Here is a 20,485-nt window from a genome sequence, read left to right on the forward strand (position 1 = left end):
TTCGGACCCAGCCCTCAAGGCCGATGGGTGGCTTCCTCCGTCACAGAGGAGGATATCGCAAAGCTTCGAGCGGCCAGATACCTGACCGCGGAGATCCCCCACAGGCTTCCTGCTCAAGGACGGTTTATTCCGACCCCCAGATCTTGTGAGAGGGTTGTATTCATCTCACACTTCCTCCGAGGGCTGGGGTTCGCTCTCCACCCCTTCGTCCGGGGGCAAATGTTTTATTACGGACTAGATTTTCACGATCTAGCTCTGGATTCTTTCCTTCATGTCTCGGCGTTTATCATCACGTGCGAGGCCTTCCTCCGAATCCCCCCACACTTCGGCTTATGGCTCAAGACCTTTAGTGTGAAGCCGAAGGTAGTCGGCATGGAATAGGCGGAGTGCGGCGATGCCGTAGTAAGCAAGCTTACCAACACTCCCTGGCCAAAAGTCTCTTTCACCAAAACTTCCAACCAATGGCAGCGAGAGTGGTTTTACGTCATGGAACCCCGTAGTACCAAGTGGGCAGCTATACCTGCATTCCGTTCCGGCCCTCTGTTACAGCTTGCATCAAGGATCAATAAGGGGCTGGACTGGGGATCAGTTGATGAAGTTCAGACTCTACAGAGCTGCATCCGAACCCTCCTCAAGAGGGACATCGATCTTGTCAATGTGATTCAAGTAATGCTATTCCACCGAATCCTGCCATGCCAGCGCAGGCCTCTCCGCATGTGGGAGTTTAATCCGGAAGGACCATGAACCCTCCAACACTTCTTCGGCGCTACGCACAAAGGGATGTGGAAGATGTTTTTTGGGAAACGAAAACATTGGCCGGACACCACTGAGGACGTCAGCCTTAACTGCAATCGTCCGGATACCTCGGTAAGCACTTGTCTTCCGAACACTTTGTAGTTAAGTATATCATAATATGTTACCGAGCAAACTATCTTCTTTCAGGGCTGGATAAAGAAAGCGGAACTAATTAGGTGTTCGGCCCCCCTTCCCGAAGCCTCAGCGGATCCTGTATTAACAAGGATGCTGGCCCCGGCACCATACCAGATGCCTATGAAGGAGGACAAGACGGAGAGCGGGAGGACCAAAGATGGCCTCCATCCCGAAGATATATTAGACGCCGTGTCCGGGGAGATGAAAATCCCATCGCCCGAAGACAAAAGTAAAGGAGAAGCCAACATTCATTCTCCCTATGGTAAGAAAAGGGTCGTTTCTGAAGATTGGGAGGAAAAGGCTCCCAAGCGAGGCAAGATGCCCCTGTCGGGCGGCTCGGGCCTGAAGGACGACATTATCGCGCAGTCCTCTAGTGAGGCCAAGCCTAAATCGTAAGAGAACAAGGGTGTTTTACACATACCCCGTTCCTCTCCTGTGACCAAGGTAACATCTAAAATGTATGTTTTTGCCGCTCAGCGCACAATCTTTCTCAACAATCATCTTCCTCGGGAGATCTTCACCCAGAGATGATGGAAAGCGAGATGCCTCCACCAGTCTCCTCACCCAATAAGGCGGATGACTTTGAGGTGTCGCCCCGGAGGGTCTCTCCTGATCCACAAGCGATGTGAGGGATGGCGAAAACATGAACCAAAGATGATACTTCGGTAGCCCAGGGTCCGGGGACCAACAATAAAGGCCCCGGACTGTCCGGCTTTCAGCCGGAGACAACTTTAGGGGCAAATGAACGGGTCCCTTCGAAGGAGGGCCGTGCTGCTACGGCTGCTTCCGGAGATCCAGAAGCGCCGGATATACTGACGAACATGCTGCAGCAGGTGTCCATCTCTGAAGACCATCGTACCTTGATGGGTACGGTGGTTGAAAAGGTCCTGACCGCGAAAAGCGGATTGAATGAGGCCTTCACGAGCCTACTAAGAGGCTTCGAGGTTTGTGCTGTAATGCGTTCAGTTGTGTTTTATTCACAAAATACTCCTGTGTATAGATAGTAGCCCCTCAGACTCTGATAGGCTTCCCAAGGGAGGCAATCATAGGATCAAAAATATTTATCCAGGAAATAGTCTGACTACTTGGAACACAGGTTGTTACCTCCCCTGCAACTGCCCGATCCGCAGAGGTTGCGGATCTGCAGCGGAAGATTGATGAGGCAGATGATGACATCATGCTGATCAGCAGGCGTCTTGACGAGGCGCAAGGTATGTTTTTGGGTCAGCTAGTATATGTATGCATGATAACATGAGCATGAAGCTGGAATTGTATACTGAGACATGCATAACTACAGATGGTGCTGCTGCGGTGGAGGCCCTTCGGGCTAAGCTTGTCCTTGCCAAGGAGCAAACCCGGGTGAGTAATTTGGCTGCCCATAAGGCGGTTGAAGAGTTAAAACCGAATAGGCTGCTCGGTGCCAGTGTGAGGAAAGAATTACTACCATGGCGCGCAAGCTGGAGGAAACCACCGTCCAGTGTGAATTCCTCGAGAAGCATAACAAGGCCAAAGCGGCCAATCTTGACAAAGCCTTACAAGAGGCGAAAGAGGCATGATCTGAGTCTAGAGAGGCTCGAGAAGAGATCCGGCAAGCTGGGGAGATAGGGGTTGGTAAGCCTTTCTTATTATAGACGAAGTTTGGCGATCCAAAGTATTCACTGCTTAACCAAATGTGGAGTTCTTCGGACACCTTTTTGGACCTGCCGAAGAGTTCCTCTGATGCGGCGCAATTTTACCGTGTGCAGGAAGGGTGTGCCATGGAGAAGCTTTTTTGGTCACAGTTCGGCGCGCCAAAGCGTCAGTTGTTACTAAATGAACAGATGGCCTAGTGGGCCGAGCTCCACAGGATATCTGGTTCCGCAATGAAGGACATCATAGTCCGGTCATGGCCTACTAAGCCCAGCCGCGGCTTGTGGATGCGGTGCCACGTATCGACGTTGTTAAGCGTTCGACGTGCATTGAAGGTGCACGGATGGCCTTTGCCCGTGTCAAAACATACTGGGCCAAGATGAAGGCCACTGATGTTGCAGCGAGGAGTCCCCTCAAGGGTAAGGACCATCACGCACCCGAACACTATTTCGAGGACGTCTTAGAGGGTGCCCTCTTGATAGAGGGTCAGTGCTCGAAAGATATGATATTTGAATGAAATGTATTGAATTGTAAAAGACAATATTATGATAATATTATGATTTTTGCTTGAAAGCTTTTGGTTTGTAGCGACCCGACTCGGTAAGAGTCGAAGTCTCTGTGCTTACCGTGCTAGTCCCTGGATCGACTTGCTAGCACACACAGTACTCGATGAAATAACAGAAATAACACACATCTCTTATTACATCGATAGTCCAGGAGCAATACATTTATTACCAAATAGGGCATAGAGCCAATAAACAAATACTGCGGAAGCAAAGTAGTAAATGAGTCCAACTCCACGAGCAAGGTTGAGTGTAGAACATCGACCTATCGCACCTTAATCCTCGTCGGATATATCTGCAACGTGATAAGTTGCAGCCATATAGGTCAGTACATTGAATGTACTGGCAAGTCACATCATAAGTGTAATGAACCTACTTGTACATGCAATTTGGCTGGTGGAAAGCTCTAAGTTTAATTTTTTTCATAAAGCTAGTTTTTCCCTATTAGAAAAGATGTTATTCTACTACTACACATTTGCATAGGATGAGTTGGCAAACCCAACTCCATCCGTTCCCAAGTTTCATTTAAATCCCAACTGTTTAATTAAAGGTGAGGAGATCTCCCAGCATTTTCACTACTAGAAGCTCAAGATGTCCGTAACCGGGGACACGGCTAATCGATTAGGTTGACACTCTGCAGAGGTTGCGCACTTTTCCCCACAAGACTCGACCACCTCCATGATCGGAAGATCGAGACATAGTCTTTCGAAAATGCTCCCCCTTAACCCACGGATAGGCCGGTACACCTACATCCTTCTACATCTGCTAGCCCATCCCGGAAGGGGTCACACTAACTACTCAACTAAGCCAGAGCCCATATTGGCTTGTGGCTGCACACGTAAGCTTCTAGACATGAGAATACGATTGATCTCTTTGAGCCTGAGCGGACGGTCCACTAGTGGTGCACCACCATGGATTTCCCATGCGTGCCCCACTGTACTTCGCCACCATTCCATCAAGTTTCCGCCCAGGTAGTTCATTAATTATCTTAGGTCCTACTTACTACATTGTTACTCATACTTTACAATGTTCACTCCCCAATCCACGTCTACTTAGCGAAGCAACATAATGTAAAACGATGGCGACAATGTCATATGGTTCAGACCTACCTCAATGAACTACTGGGTGAAAAGCATAGTCATGCGGCATCAATTCCTACCATGCAGTCCTACCGCAAAGAACTAAGTGCATAATAAAAACATAGGTAAGGAAACATGATCAAGATGCAACTTGCCTTGGTACTGCTGGTTGAACTCTAAAGACTGAAAATATTCTGCTTCGCACTCCGGGCAATCTATCGCAAAGGAGATAAACAAACATAAACAAACATTCAAGAGAACCAAGAAGAACATGCAAAGCAAAAGTCTCGGAAAAACCAAATGAACAAACATCACACTTAACTAGCATGAAAAATATTCTAGATGCAAAACAACATAGGCCTATGGTTCAAAGAGTGATGTGAACTATAGTGCGTACTATGCATACTAGTAAAAATATTAATGGGCAGATTCTAGTGTGTGAAAATTATTGTGACAAAGGTCCAGGTGATAGGGTTTGGCTACGGTGACAAAGTGCAAAAAGAATCAACTTAATCGGAGTTACGGTTTGGGAGATATGGCCATTTGAAGTTCGAATTCAAATCTGAATAAATTCAAATTTGAATCTGTCAAAAGTTTGCAAAAAGGATACCACTGGATAGATCTAAACAATACGAAGAATTTGCCGCTGGTTTCATCGAGTTTGGATCTACGGTTAAAAAGTTGTGGCTACGCGAAGTTTAGGGACTAATCTGCTAATTACAGGGACTAAACAGAGAAGAAAACTATCGCAAACAAGTCCCTGGCCACGTGGTGGCTCGTGGCTGGCCGAGCAGCGTCCGCTGCGGAGGCTATACGGCGAACGGCCGCTAAATAAGAAAACAGTGGCGGCGGCTAACTAAAGAAAAACCGACGCTCGGTTTAAATAAAACCGGCCGGTCTAAGGGAACCGCGGTTAACCGCGTACCTCTTCGCAAAATAAAAAAAACCGAACCTAATCTAATCTGGACCGTTGGGGTCCGATCTAACGGGCGAGGGTGGGGCGGCGGCTTACAGTGGGCTGGAGGTGGTGGCCGGCGACGACGAAGACGGCGGCGCGGCGTCGGTGGCGGAGGGGACGGCGGCTACGGCGGTCCTCGGCGTCGGGGAAGAAGACGGGGAGGTGCGGCGCGTCGAGGGCGTCGCGAAGGTGGTGGCGGCGTGCGTCGGCGACGTCCGGACGGGGCGGGGCGAGGACGGCGGGGCTCGGAGCTCCGGCGAGATGCGAACGGCGACGACGAGCGGTAGGGGCGGCGTGGGAAGATGCGGGACGGCGAGGATGGAAGAGGGGGTCTTGGCCTTTATATAGGCGAGGGGAGGGCGTCGGGGAGCAGCGGGATAAGCTCTATCCCGAGAGCTTCGGCCGGCGGGTTCGGGAGTGCGTGCGCGTGCTCATCCTGCGGGAGAAGCGGGAGGTTGGGGAAGATGAGGTGGAGCGGGGCCCACCAGTCAGTGGCGGCGGCGGTAGCGAGCGAGGGCGGGCGCGGGCGGTCGACCGGGCGGAAGGCGTCGGGCGCTGGGGCTGGCCTGGGGCCGAATGGCCAGTGGGCTGGCTGGCCTGGCGCGCTGGCTAGGCGCGCGCGTCCCTGGGCCGAACTGGTTTCGGTCCAGGCGGGTGAGTGCGTGCGTGTGTTTTTTTTAAACAGAACACTAAAGTGGTCATAATTAATTCAAAAGAATTAATAAAAACACCACAATAATTTATAAAATAACTATGCAATATTTAAAGCCTAATGAACATTAACTTAAGCACAGAACATTTTGAAAATATTTCCTAATGCAATTAATGCACTTTTTGCAGATAAAATAAATACCAAATAAACTCCAAAACTTCAAATAATATTCAAAATAAAATTTCCCACTCTTTTATATTTTGAGGAAGTCATCTTATCCCCTCTCATTTGTTTTTCTCGAGTGGAAAATATTATTTGAATATTTTTTTTAAAACTCCAAAAATGCAAAGAAATATGATATGCATTGAATGATTCTATTAACATCCGAATTTAATAAAAATTGGGATGTTACAAACCTACCCCCCTTAAGATGAATCTCGTCCTCGAGATTCGGGTTGGCCAGCAAAAAGGTGTGGATGGTCCTGCCTGAGATCTTCTTCTCTTTCCCAGGTAGCTTCCTCCTCGGTGTGGTGACTCCACTGAACTTTGCAGAACCTGATGATCTTGGTTCGAGTGATCCTCTCTGCAGTCTCAAGAATCTTAATAGGCTTCTCCTCATAAGTCAGATCGCTCTCTAACTGAATTGCCTCGAGTGGCACTGTATCCCTCAAAGGAATATCCGCCATCTCTGCATGACACTTCTTCAGCTGGGAAACATGGAACACATCATGAACTCCTGTCAAAGCCTCTGGTAATTCCAACTGGTATGCAACCTCTCCTCTGCGTTCCAGAACTCTGTATGGTCCCACAAATCGTGGTGCTAACTTTCCTTTGACTCCAAATCTCTTAATACCTCGAAGTGGAGACACTCGAAGATATGCTCTATCTCCCACTTCATAGATCACTTCCTTGCGTTTAGCATCAGCATAACTTTTCTGCCTTGACTGGGCTATCTTAAGTCTGTCACGAATCAACTTGACCTTCTCCTCTGAATCCCTGATCAAATCAGGTCCAAATAATTTGCGATCTCCAACTCCATTCCACATCAAAGGTGTCCTGCATTTCCTGCCATACAATGCCTCGAAAGGGGCCATCTGCAAACTGGCTTGGTAGCTGTTGTTGTACGAGAACTCTGCGTAGGGTAAGTTATCATCCCAACTAGACCCATAGTCTAGCGCACAAGCTCTCAGCATGTCCTCCAGAATCTGATTGACTCTCTCTGTCTGCCCATCAGTCTGTGGATGGAAGGCTGTACTAAACTCTAGCCTGGTACCCAAAGTTTCATGCAACTGATTCCAAAACTTTGAGGTAAACTGTGTTCCTCTATCTGATACGATGCTCCTCGGAACTCCATGCAGACATACAATCCTGGTCATATATATCTTTGCCAGCTTAGCACTTGTATAGGTGGTCTTCACTGGAATGAAGTGAGCAACCTTGGTCAAACGATCCACTATCACCCAAATGGAATCATAACCTGAACGGGTCCTGGGTAACCCCGTGATAAAGTCCATACCAAGTTTATCCCATTTCCAATCAGGTATTGGCAACGGCTGAAGTAAACCTGCTGGTTTCTGATGCTCTGCCTTTACTCTCTGACATACATCACATATTGCCACATACTCGGCAATCTCTCTCTTCATTCCGGCCCACCAAAAACTTTCCTTCAAGTCCAAATACATCTTGGTGTTGCCTGGGTGTATCGAATATGGTGAGTCATGAGCCTCCTGAAGAATCAACTTCCTGATCTCTGGATCATTGGGTACACAAATCCGTTGCTCAAACCATATGGTTCCATTTTCATCCTCACGGAATCCTTTTGCTTTCCCTTTTCTCATCATTTCCTTTATCTCAGCAATACCTTGGTCCAACTTCTGGGCTTCTCTGATTCTTCCCAACAAGGTGGACTGTACCTCGAGTGCGGCAACATAACCTCTTGGAACTATTTCTAACTGAAGGTCTCTAAGCTCATCACATAACTCCTGAGGTAAATCTCCTGCTGTAAGGGTGTTAACGTAACTCTTACGGCTCAAAGCATCCGCCACAACATTGGCTTTTCCTGGATGATAATGCAGACTCATGTCATAATCCTTTATAAGTTCCAACCATCTCCTTTGCCTGAGATTCAACTCCTTCTGCGTGAAAATGTACTTCAAACTCTTGTGATCCGTGTAAACATCACAACGATTCCCAATAAGATAGTGTCTCCATGTCTTGAGTGCATGCACAACGGCTGCTAACTCCAAGTCATGCGTGGCATAGTTCAACTCATGAGGTCGAAGCTGTCGTGAAGCATAAGCTACAACTTTTCCCTCCTGCATAAGAACACCTCCAAGTCCCTGACGTGAAGCATCACAATACACCTGAAAGTCCTTGTGTACGTCAGGTAGGATTAGCACTGGGGCTGTAACCAAACGCTTCTTCAACTCTTGAAAGCTGGCTTCACACTCTTCAGTCCAAACGAACTTGGTGTCCTTCTTCAACAACGTTGTCATGGGCCTTGCAATCTTAGAGAAATTTTCAATAAATCTCCGGTAATATCCTGCAAGTCCAAGGAAACTGCGAATCTCGCCAACTGTGGTGGGTGCATTCCATTCTGTGACTGACTCTACCTTGGTAGGGTCCACTGCAATCCCTTCACCTGACACAACATGTCCAAGGAATCCGACTTCCTTGAGCCAAAACTCACACTTGCTGAACTTGGCATAAAGTTGATGTTCTCTGAGCTTCTCCAGAACCAAGCGCAGATGTTCAGTGTGTTCCTCCTCATTCTTGGAGAAAACCAATATGTCATCAATGAATACCACAACGAACTTATCCAAGAACTCCATGAACACCTTGTTCATCATGCTCATAAAATAGGCAGGGGCATTAGTCAAACCAAAGGACATGACTGTATACTCATAAAGCCCATACCTTGTAGTAAAAGCTGTCTTGGGTATATCCTTCTCACGGATCTTCAATTGGTGATAACCCGATCGAAGATCGATCTTGGAGAAAACACTAGCTCCTTCTAGCTGGTCAAACAAGTCATTGATCATCGGTAGGGGATACTTGTTCTTGATGGTCACCTCGTTCAAAGAGCGGTAATCCACACACATCCTCAAGGTTCCATCCTTCTTCTCTACTAAGAGTACTGGGGCTCCCCAAGGTGATGAACTCGGGCGAATATACCCTTTCTCTAGCAACTCCTTAATCTGTTTCTTGACTTCCTCCAAATCATTAGCGGGCATCCGATACGGCCTCTTGGAGATAGGTCCTGTACCTGGCAGCAACTCAATCAAAAACTCAATCTCCCGATCTGGCGGCATACCTGGTAACTCCTCCGGAAATACATCGGGATAATCCTTCACCACTGGTACTTCTTCCTGGACAACTCCCGTAAGAGAGTTCACCTGAGTCCTCTTAGGCTTAAGCCTGGATACATACTTGATCCTCTTCTTCTCTGGGGTGGTGAGAAAAATCGATCTACTAGCACAATCGATGGTCCCCTCATACTTGGACATCCAATCCATCCCTAGGATTACATCCAACCCTTGTGACTCTAGTATGATCATATCCGTAGGGAAAACATGTCCCCCTATGTTCAAAGGCAACTGGAAACATCCCTGACTAGCCATAGACTCGGCTCCTGGGGAACTCACTAGAATGGGTGCCTTAAGAGCTACGGTAGGCAACTTATGTCTATCCACGAATCCCCTCGATATGAATGAATGCGATGCACCAGTGTCAAAAAGAATGAGTGCTGGAAATAAATTAACCAAGAACTTACCAATCACTGCGTCAGGCTGTTCATAGACCTCTTCCACATTGACATGATTCACATGCCCCTTAGTGAAAGGATTAGGCTTCTTGCCTCCAGAATTCCCATTGCCATTTCCATTTCCATTCTGCGCCTCAGGACACTCATTGGAGTAGTGCCCTGTCTTCTTGCATTTGAAGCAAGTGATGTGACTCAGATCTTTCTTCATTGGTGTAGAAGAGTTGAAATGCTGCTGGTTGCCATTCCCTCCATTGCCATTTCCATGCTTGTGACCATGGTGGTTGTGTCCATTTCCTCCATGCTGAATGTGGCCTCCATGGTTATGATGATTCCCTCCAAACTTGCTAGTTCCTGATCCAGAACTTCCTGAGTACTGGCTATAGCGGGGTTTTTGTTGAACTCCGGAGTTATACTTCCCATGACCGTACTTTCTCTTACGATTCTCCATCTGCTGGTGCTTGCCCTCGAGAATGGTAGCCTTATCAACCAACTCCTGATAGTTCGCAAAGGTCACCACAGTCAACTGAACTCCCAACTCATCGTTTAGTCCCTCCAGAAACTTCTCCTGCTTGGCTGCATCAGTGGCCACGTCCCCTGGTGCATAACGGGCCAACTTACTGAACTCCTCAGCATACTGGGATACCGTGCGTCCTCCCTGGCGCAAGCTGCGGAACTCCTTCTTCTTCAGACTCATGGCTCCAGCTGAGACATGAGCAGTGCGGAATGCCTGCTGGAACTGAGTCCAAGTCACATTCTCCAAGGGGTATGTGGTGGTGTAGTTCTCCCACCAAGCAGCGGCCGGGCCATCCAGCTGATGGGCGGCAAACTTCACCTTCTCAGCATCATTGCATCCTGCCGTGGCTAGCTCCCTTCCTATCTTGCGGAGCCAGTCATCTGCGACGATTGGCTCCGTGCTGCTGGAGAACACGGGTGGTTTCAGCCTCAGAAAACGGGTAAGACTATCAACTGGGGGTGGCGGCGGTGGGTTGTTGTTGTTCTGGTTCTGGTTCTGAATGAGCATCTGCATAAGAGCATTCTGCTGCTGGATCAATTGCGTGAGCTCCGGCGGAAAGTTGAATTCGGGGTCACGTCTTGAAGGCATCTGATGGGTTTAGAGTGGATGAGAAGTCAGAAGAGAATAAGGCCTAGGGAGTAAAATCATACTACCCATATGCACATGATAGCAATAAAACTTCAAATCACTCCAATTCAATTTCACTCAAAGGGGTTCACATGAACAATCAAACCTAAGGTAAGCCATGTCACAAGATTTGACAAGGTCTCACAAATGAAATAAAACTAATCGGATAACGAAATCAAATTTCTAACTCTCATGGTGGTATAAAATCTAACTCTCGTCGGATGAAGACCAGTCAACCATGTTGACATCAGGTGTCCTTGCATCACTGTCGGTGTCATCATCTCTAAGCTCATCACCCTGGTCCTTGTCCTGGCTGACATAGGCACCATACGAGTGATCCTCCTGAATGTTTTCTCCCTCATCCAGCTTCTCCTCGGCCTCCTCAAGCTCAAGCTTCAGATCGTCGATCTTCTCCTGTAGTGCGTCCAGCTCTCCCTCATGCTCGATGCGAGCGTCTTGGAGTTCCTCCTCGAGATCGGCCTTGCGAGTCATGAGGTTCTTGATGACGATCATGTTGTCAGACAGCTCCAGCTCCATCATACGAATGTGATCCTCCATGTCCTGGATATGGGATGCTATCGTCTCGTCCTCCAGGGTACGCACCACATCTCCTTTTGCGTCACGGCGTCCGTACATCACGAAGGAGGTCCTCTTGAGGTCTTCGTCATACTCCTCCCGAATGCGTCCGAGAGCAATGTGAGCAGCGATGCCCCTGCCCAAGCCCCATGTTGCAGTATCCACATGGAAATCAATGGGCTTGGTGCGGTTTCCGAGGATGCGTCCAGGGATATGGGCATCGATCCTCCAACATGTCTCCTCGGGCAGGGTGGCGGTGAAGGTTCCAGTGAATGTGGGAAGCCCAATCTTCAGGTGCTTCACGATCTTCACCAGCTGCCGTCCAAAAGGCATGGTCTCATCGGGCTGCTCAAACTCGACAATGGCGGACGACATCTAAATTTTGAAAGAGGGAAGAAATTAGTACAGAAGTAAAGAAGGTACGAGACCAAAGGATATATAGGGAAAGTGAAAAATAAAGTTTTATCCTATGGCTTTTCCATTTTCTAGGGGTCGCGTCCTACAGTCAACGTGTGCTCTGATACCATCTTGTAGCGACCCGACTCGGTAAGAGTCGAAGTCTCTGTGCTTACCGTGCTAGTCCCTGGATCGACTTGCTAGCACACACAGTACTCGATGAAATAACAGAAATAACACACATCTCTTTATTACATCGATAGTCCAGGAGCAATACATTTATTACCAAATAGGGCATAGAGCCAATAAACAAATACTGCGGAAGCAAAGTAGTAAATGAGTCCAACTCCACGAGCAAGGTTGAGTGTAGAACATCGACCTATAGCACCTTAATCCTCGTCGGATATATCTGCAACGTGATAAGTTGCAGCCATATAGGTCAGTACATTGAATGTACTGGCAAGTCACATCATAAGTGTAATGAACCTACTTGTACATGCAATTTGGCTGGTGGAAAGCTCTAAGTTTAATTTTTGCATAAAGCTAGTTTTTCCCTATTAGAAAAGATGTTATTCTACTACTACACATTTGCATAGGATGAGTTGGCAAACCCAACTCCATCCGTTCCCAAGTTTCATTTAAATCCCAACTGTTTAATTAAAGGTGAGGAGATCTCCCAGCATTTTCACTACTAGAAGCTCAAGATGTCCGTAACCGGGGACACGGCTAATCGATTAGGTTGACACTCTGCAGAGGTTGCGCACTTTTCCCCACAAGACTCGACCACCTCCATGATCGGAAGATCGAGACATAGTCTTTCGAAAATGCTCCCCCTTAACCCACGGATAGGCCGGTACACCTACATCCTTCTACATCTGCTAGCCCATCCCGGAAGGGGTCACACTAACTACTCAACTAAGCCAGAGCCCATATTGGCTTGTGGCTGCACACGTAAGCTTCTAGACATGAGAATACGATTGATCTCTTTGAGCCTGAGCGGACGGTCCACTAGTGGTGCACCACCATGGATTTCCCATGCGTGCCCCACTGTACTTCGCCACCATTCCATCAAGTTTCCGCCCAGGTAGTTCATTAATTATCTTAGGTCCTACTTACTACATTGTTACTCATACTTTACAATGTTCACTCCCCAATCCACGTCTACTTAGCGAAGCAACATAATGTAAAACGATGGCGACAATGTCATATGGTTCAGACCTACCTCAATGAACTACTGGGTGAAAAGCATAGTCATGCGGCATCAATTCCTACCATGCAGTCCTACCGCAAAGAACTAAGTGCATAATAAAAACATAGGTAAGGAAACATGATCAAGATGCAACTTGCCTTGGTACTGCTGGTTGAACTCTAAAGACTGAAAATATTCTGCTTCGCACTCCGGGCAATCTATCGCAAAGGAGATAAACAAACATAAACAAACATTCAAGAGAACCAAGAAGAACATGCAAAGCAAAAGTCTCGGAAAAACCAAATGAACAAACATCACACTTAACTAGCATGAAAAATATTCTAGATGCAAAACAACATAGGCCTATGGTTCAAAGAGTGATGTGAACTATAGTGCGTACTATGCATACTAGTAAAAATATTAATGGGCAGATTCTAGTGTGTGAAAATTATTGTGACAAAGGTCCAGGTGATAGGGTTTGGCTACGGTGACAAAGTGCAAAAAGAATCAACTTAATCGGAGTTACGGTTTGGGAGATATGGCCATTTGAAGTTCGAATTCAAATCTGAATAAATTCAAATTTGAATCTGTCAAAAGTTTGCAAAAAGGATACCACTGGATAGATCTAAACAATACGAAGAATTTGCCGCTGGTTTCATCGAGTTTGGATCTACGGTTAAAAAGTTGTGGCTACGCGAAGTTTAGGGACTAATCTGCTAATTACAGGGACTAAACAGAGAAGAAAACTATCGCAAACAAGTCCCTGGCCACGTGGTGGCTCGTGGCTGGCCGAGCAGCGTCCGCTGCGGAGGCTATACGGCGAACGGCCGCTAAATAAGAAAAACAGTGGCGGCGGCTAACTAAAGAAAAACCGACGCTCGGTTTAAATAAAACCGGCCGGTCTAAGGGAACCGCGGTTAACCGCGTACCTCTTCGCAAAATAAAAAAAACCGAACCTAATCTAATCTGGACCGTTGGGGTCCGATCTAACGGGCGAGGGTGGGGCGGCGGCTTACAGTGGGCTGGAGGTGGTGGCCGGCGACGACGAAGACGGCGGCGCGGCGTCGGTGGCGGAGGGGACGGCGGCTACGGCGGTCCTCGGCGTCGGGGAAGAAGACGGGGAGGTGCGGCGCGTCGAGGGCGTCGCGAAGGTGGTGGCGGCGTGCGTCGGCGACGTCCGGACGGGGCGGGGCGAGGACGGCGGGGCTCGGAGCTCCGGCGAGATGCGAACGGCGACGACGAGCGGTAGGGGCGGCGTGGGAAGATGCGGGACGGCGAGGATGGAAGAGGGGGTCTTGGCCTTTATATAGGCGAGGGGAGGGCGTCGGGGAGCAGCGGGATAAGCTCTATCCCGAGAGCTTCGGCCGGCGGGTTCGGGAGTGCGTGCGCGTGCTCATCCTGCGGGAGAAGCGGGAGGTTGGGGAAGATGAGGTGGAGCGGGGCCCACCAGTCAGTGGCGGCGGCGGTAGCGAGCGAGGGCGGGCGCGGGCGGTCGACCGGGCGGAAGGCGTCGGGCGCTGGGGCTGGCCTGGGGCCGAATGGCCAGTGGGCTGGCTGGCCTGGCGCGCTGGCTAGGCGCGCGCGTCCCTGGGCCGAACTGGTTTCGGTCCAGGCGGGTGAGTGCGTGCGTGTGTTTTTTTTTAAACAGAACACTAAAGTGGTCATAATTAATTCAAAAGAATTAATAAAAACACCACAATAATTTATAAAATAACTATGCAATATTTAAAGCCTAATGAACATTAACTTAAGCACAGAACATTTTGAAAATATTTCCTAATGCAATTAATGCACTTTTTGCAGATAAAATAAATACCAAATAAACTCCAAAACTTCAAATAATATTCAAAATAAAATTTCCCACTCTTTTATATTTTGAGGAAGTCATCTTATCCCCTCTCATTTGTTTTTCTCGAGTGGAAAATATTATTTGAATATTTTTTTTAAAAACTCCAAAAATGCAAAGAAATATGATATGCATTGAATGATTCTATTAACATCCGAATTTAATAAAAATTGGGATGTTACATGGTTCCTCCTGTGCGGCCGTTTTTGTATAATCTGAAAGTTTTCCAGTCGTCGGCTTTAGCCCCCACATAAAAAATACGGGGGTGTTCGGGAAAGTACATGATCGCTCTTAACCCAATGTCTTGGTCCATGAAGGAGGTGTACATGCGGTGAAGGAGGCAATCGGACTATATGGCATTAACACTTTCACTTAGCCATAGGTGTTTTATGATGGGTCTACGATATAAACCCTGGTATGTACGCTGTTATCCCAATGTGGTGTGTTTACATGTATGACCTAAAGAAAGGTCCTTCGTGTAATACGAAGGGAATCGCGAAAGATTCCGATAAGTCGTTGAGTGGTTGACCAGCTCTCGCTGCATCATGACAGTCAGTTTTCGGCTTTCTCTACTGAGGTGCTTGTCTGGGTAAACCAGGGCACAATCGCAGTAGTTCTCCCTTTACTACCTTAGCCGATAGAGCGGAACGTCAGGTAGCAAGCACAGGAGCCGGGCAACCCAACTATAGACCCAAGACATGATTCGGAGCTGATGCATATAAGGCCAAACTCGTGACGCCGAAGTATGCTATAAAGTTCTTCGGACTTGTTGGCAATTTAGTTTGTTCCCATATCGAGCCCCTGGCGGGGCGTGTGAAATAACACAAGGAGCAAAATACAGTTTTTTAGAGAAAAGTGAATACGGGATATAGATTATATTCACTAGAACTTGAGTGACATGCGAATCATTGTTTTGTATATAATAACTCCATGACCCTGGCTATTTGACATGCCAAGGGTCGACGGCTGAGGTAGAAGGCACTTTACATGCTCGCAAAATAGAGAGTGTGGTCTAAAAAAAGTTGTTTTGGACCTCCTGTCGCACGTCTGCGCCGCCTTTCCTCGATGAAGGGGTTCCTTAAAGGGAGTAACTTTTGGATGAATGTACAAACCGGAACTCTGATGGAGTCGGTGAGATGACCAGCCTACGAGTCACTTGTGATAAAGGATAATGTTAAAAGAAAAAAGTGGTCAGAAAAGAGTTGAAAAGAAAGGGGTTATAGAAGTACTTGTAGGCCCGTCCGTATTGTGCCTCCGATGATGCCCATGGTATTTTAAGTGCATAGTTATGTATGCGCGGTATAAATTTCGCAGGTGTATGAGGCGGATGGCGGAGACCGAACTGCTAGTCTAGCTCCATAATTGGTCGGTCCTACTGTATGGAGACCGGCGGCTTAATGGTCGACAAGGTATGCGGTTTAAAAAGGTTGACTTGTACTCCGGATGGAGGGAACGTAGTATGATCCTCTGTCCAGAGGGAGTACGTCTCATGCTCCTTTGTAGGGGCATGTGCCATGTATACCATGTTCACTATTTTTACCTCAGGGGAAAATTGCTTCTGGCCCCAGGTATTTGGTTGGTGAATCTCTTCGTCATCACTATCACTGGGCGGCCTTTTCCCCTTGTGTTCGGCGTTGAGCTTGTCGGCCTGCTTGAAGACCCAACAACTTCTGTTGGTGTGATTAGATGGTTTAACGGGGTTGCCATGAATCTGGCAGGGCCGATCCAATATCTTGTCTAAGGTGGATGGTTCATCTCTGTTTGCCTTGAATGGCATTTTCCGTTGACTGGGTTTGGGGCCGCTGAATCTGGCGTTGACCGTTGTGTCGCGCGTTCTTTCATTATCATTGCAACGTTTGTGTTTGCTGCGTCGAGGTTTGCCATTGCCGTTTCGGACTTCGGAAGTGCCTGGATCGTTGGCGTTGTTGCTTCTACGAGCGAGCCAGCTATCTTCTCCCATGCAAAAGCGGGTCATCAGAGCGGTAAGGGCTGGCATGGATTTTGGTTTTTCTTGACCGATGTGGCAGGCGAGCCACTCGTCCCGTACGCTGTGTTTGAAGGCTGCTAGGGCTTCCGCATCCGGACAGCCGACGATTTGGTTCTTTTTAACTAAGAACCTAGTCCAGAGCTTCCTGGCTAATTCTCCAGACTGTTGAACTATATGGCTTAAGTCATCGGTGTCTGGTGGCTGGACATATGTGCCTTAGAAGTTGTCGCAGAAGGCGTCTTCCAAATCCTCTAGAATTTTCGGCCAATAGTCCAGACGCCTTCCGGGGAAGACTGTTTAACCAGCTGAGCTGGACCTTTGAGTTTTAACGGGAGGTATTTGATGGCATGAAGGTCATCGCCGCGGGCCATATGGATATGGAGAAGGAAATCCTCAATCCATACCACGGGGTCAGTTGTTCCATCATATGATTCGATATTTATGGGTTTAAACCCTTCTGGGAATTCGTGCTCCATTACTTCGTCTGTGAACCAAAGAGGGTGTGCGGTGCCTCTATGTTGGGCCACATTGCGATGTAGCTCCGATGGAGTCAGTCTGCGATTTTTGGCCTGGGAGTGACTAGGCTTGTTACGTCCGACTAGATAGTCGTCGTTGCGTGTCGGGGCACATCCTCGCGATCCGTGGGTCGATCTCGTATGTCCTATTCTGTTGTCCAGGTCTTGTTGAAGGTCATATGTATGACCTCGAGCTGTTTTGCCTCTGCCTTTATGATGAGGCGGGGCTGACTGGTGTTCGGCTTGAGTTGCCGCTTTATCCTGACCACGTTGTGGTCGGTTAGCCGCATTGCACGATGATGGTAAGTGCTCCGGCGCCTCGTCGTCGAACTAAGGCAGTAATTTGTGCTTCGAGTAGCTTTTGGCTGGGCGCTTGAGGCTGTGTTCTTCGGCTGCTAGGACATCAGTCCATATGTCGTTGAGCAGATCTTGGTCAGCTTGAAGTTGTTGCTGCTTCTTTTTCAGGCTCCTTGCAGTGGTTATTAGCCGGCATTTAAAGCGCTCTTGCTCCTGAGGTTCCTCAGGCACGATGAAATCCTCGCTGCCGAGGCTTGCCTCATCTTCGGAGAGCGGAAGATGATTACTGTCCTCCGAGTCTTCATGTGTGGCATGTCCATCAGGGCTAACTTGCCCGTCCTCCCGTTCATTTTGTACAACAGTTGCGTCGACGGGGTCTTTATTGTCTTCGGTACCTTCCAGGGTGTTATTTTCCCTTGTGCCAGTATCGCCGTCTATTCCATGACGCGACTTAGAGCGGCGCCGCTGACGCCGGCATTTTGGTTGTATCACAGGAGGTTCGTCCTCAACTGGATTCTATTTCTCATCGTCGTTAGTTCTTTTAGGTGTATCCACCATGTACACGTCGTAGGAAGAGGTGGCCATCCAACATCCGGTAAACGGCGGGTCTTGGCCCGGCTCCTCATCGGCATCGTTGTCCATATCATCGATGTCTTCGGAGCCGTAGTCGAGCGCATCACTTAAGTCTTCAACAGTATGTATGAAGTGGGCAGTGGGTGGGAAGCAAAATTCTCCATTATCAGCCTCTAGTTCGAACCGAATACAGTTCGGCTGTGAGCCCCCCGCTAAGGATAATGCTCTTAACAAGTTCAACACGTTGCCCGAGGGCGAGTGTCGAAAGATGTCCACGGAGCTGAATTCGACGATCGGTGACCGATCAAGCTCGACGTACGCGGACGCACAAGGTTCGAAACCTGTAGCCGGAGACAAGTTCGTAGCTCCGGTGACATAGATGTCACTTGAAGTTAAGTCTGTGTGCGGATCCAACACCGCTGAGTCTGCGGCTTCCGTGGCGGGGTTGAGCTTCCCGTCTTCGGATGGCGCGATCTGCTCCAGATCTATGGCCAGAGCAGCTACAGGTACTATCTCCTGTGTATGGACCGATGACAGATTTACGTCATGTTCATCGTGGTGGCAGGGAGCGGCTGCCGTGGTCTCGAATCCGTCAAAGATCAAGTCTCCATGGATATCTGCGACATAGTTCAAGCTTCCAAATCTGACCTGGTGGCCAGGGGCGTAGCTTTCGATCTGCTCCAGATGGCCAAGCTAGTTGGCCCATGGTACGAAGCCGCCGAACACGAAGATCTGTTCGGGGAGGAAGACTTCCCCTTGGACAGCGTCATTGTAAATGATTGAAGGAGCCATCAAACCTCTTGACGATGGCACAGTGGAACTCTCAATGGAAGCACCAATGTTGGTGTCAAAACCGGCGGATCTCGGGTAGGGGGTCCCGAACTGTGCGTCTAGGATCGATGATAACAGGAGACGGGGGACACAATGTTTACCCAGGTTCGGGCCCTCTCTATGGAGGTAATACCCTACTTCCTGCTTGATTGATCTTGATGAATATGAGTATTACAAGAGTTGATCTACCACGAGATCGTAATGGCTAAACCCTAATAGTCTACCCTATCTGACTATGATTATGAGGATATCTCTCTACGGACCCAGCCCTCCGGTTTATATAGACACCAGGAGAATCTAGGGTTACATAAGGTCAGTTACAGAGAAATGAATCTTCATATTTGGTCGCCAAGCTTGCCTTCCACGCCAAGGAGAGTCCCATCCAAATACGGGTAGAGTCTTCGGTCTTCGTATCTTCATAGCCCATCAGTCCGGCCCATATCCAATAGGTCGGACGCCCGAGGACCCCTTAGTCCAGGACTCCCTCAACCGGGGCACCGTTTATTGCCGGCAAAACATTGAGATGCCTGGTTTTTAAATTCTAGTAAATCCAAAACTCGTCTGAAATTCATGAAACTTGGCATGCTATCATGGAGCGGCATCAACATGTTGTGCTACAAATTTTGTCCCATTTGGGGCAGGTTTCGGTATATGCTTCTCACAAACCGGAGCTTCTCACAACAAGCATGATGGTTTTCGTTAGGGAAGGTCCCACCTTTGGGGATGAAACGATATCCATTGCCTCTTATTGCTTTCAAATTTTTTTTCTCATGTTAACATAGAACAACAGGAGTGTTGTGTGAATTTTTGTGATTTTTCGGGGTTGGCCGCCGACCACGAGGTGGCGGCCACGACCACCATCTCCCGCCTTCGGGCCGCGGTGGCGGAGCGGGTGATGGCCACAGTGGCCGGCAGTGGGGTGGCGGCCATGACGGCCATCTCCCACCTTCGTGCCGCGGGAGTGGAGCAGGCGATGGCCCTGGCTTTCGACGTTGGTGTGGCGGCAACGGCGGCCGGCACCAGCTGTCAACGGGCACCGGCGGTGGGGCGTGTGGTGGGTGTTCCGTGCACACCCAACAGGGACGCCACGCGCACTACACTACATCGGCGACTGTGCCGCTGCCGCATTGTAGCCTCCCAGCTGGAGCTGTCCTCTGATGACGGCGGAGTGGCTGAGCGACAACGACGGGCCGGTGCCATTGGCGAATGTGGGAGAAGCAGACGAGATAAGCTACAGGGATGGAGGGGAAAATGTGATGCATGACTCATCGGCCGTGAGGGTTTTTATAGCAGGCCGGTAAGCATTGGAATTTTGGGGAATTTCACCGAGTTGGGCGGGAAGCTTGCGCGGGAACCTGCGAGGTTGCGCGGGAACGGGCTCACCGACGATTCATTGGCGCCACTGTTTGGCAAAAAGAATGCCCCTGCGCGCTGCGCAAGCTTGCGCTGTAAGCCGTCTGCGACAGCAGGGTGACAAGACATGCGAGAGGAGGACAAAAGGCCACGTACACATACGGTTAATAAAAAACGCTTGCAATTTAATTACTTACTATACCACTG

Source organism: Triticum aestivum, chromosome 5A (assembly GCF_018294505.1).
Source record: "Triticum aestivum cultivar Chinese Spring chromosome 5A, IWGSC CS RefSeq v2.1, whole genome shotgun sequence".
Classification (NCBI taxonomy): domain Eukaryota; kingdom Viridiplantae; phylum Streptophyta; class Magnoliopsida; order Poales; family Poaceae; genus Triticum; species Triticum aestivum.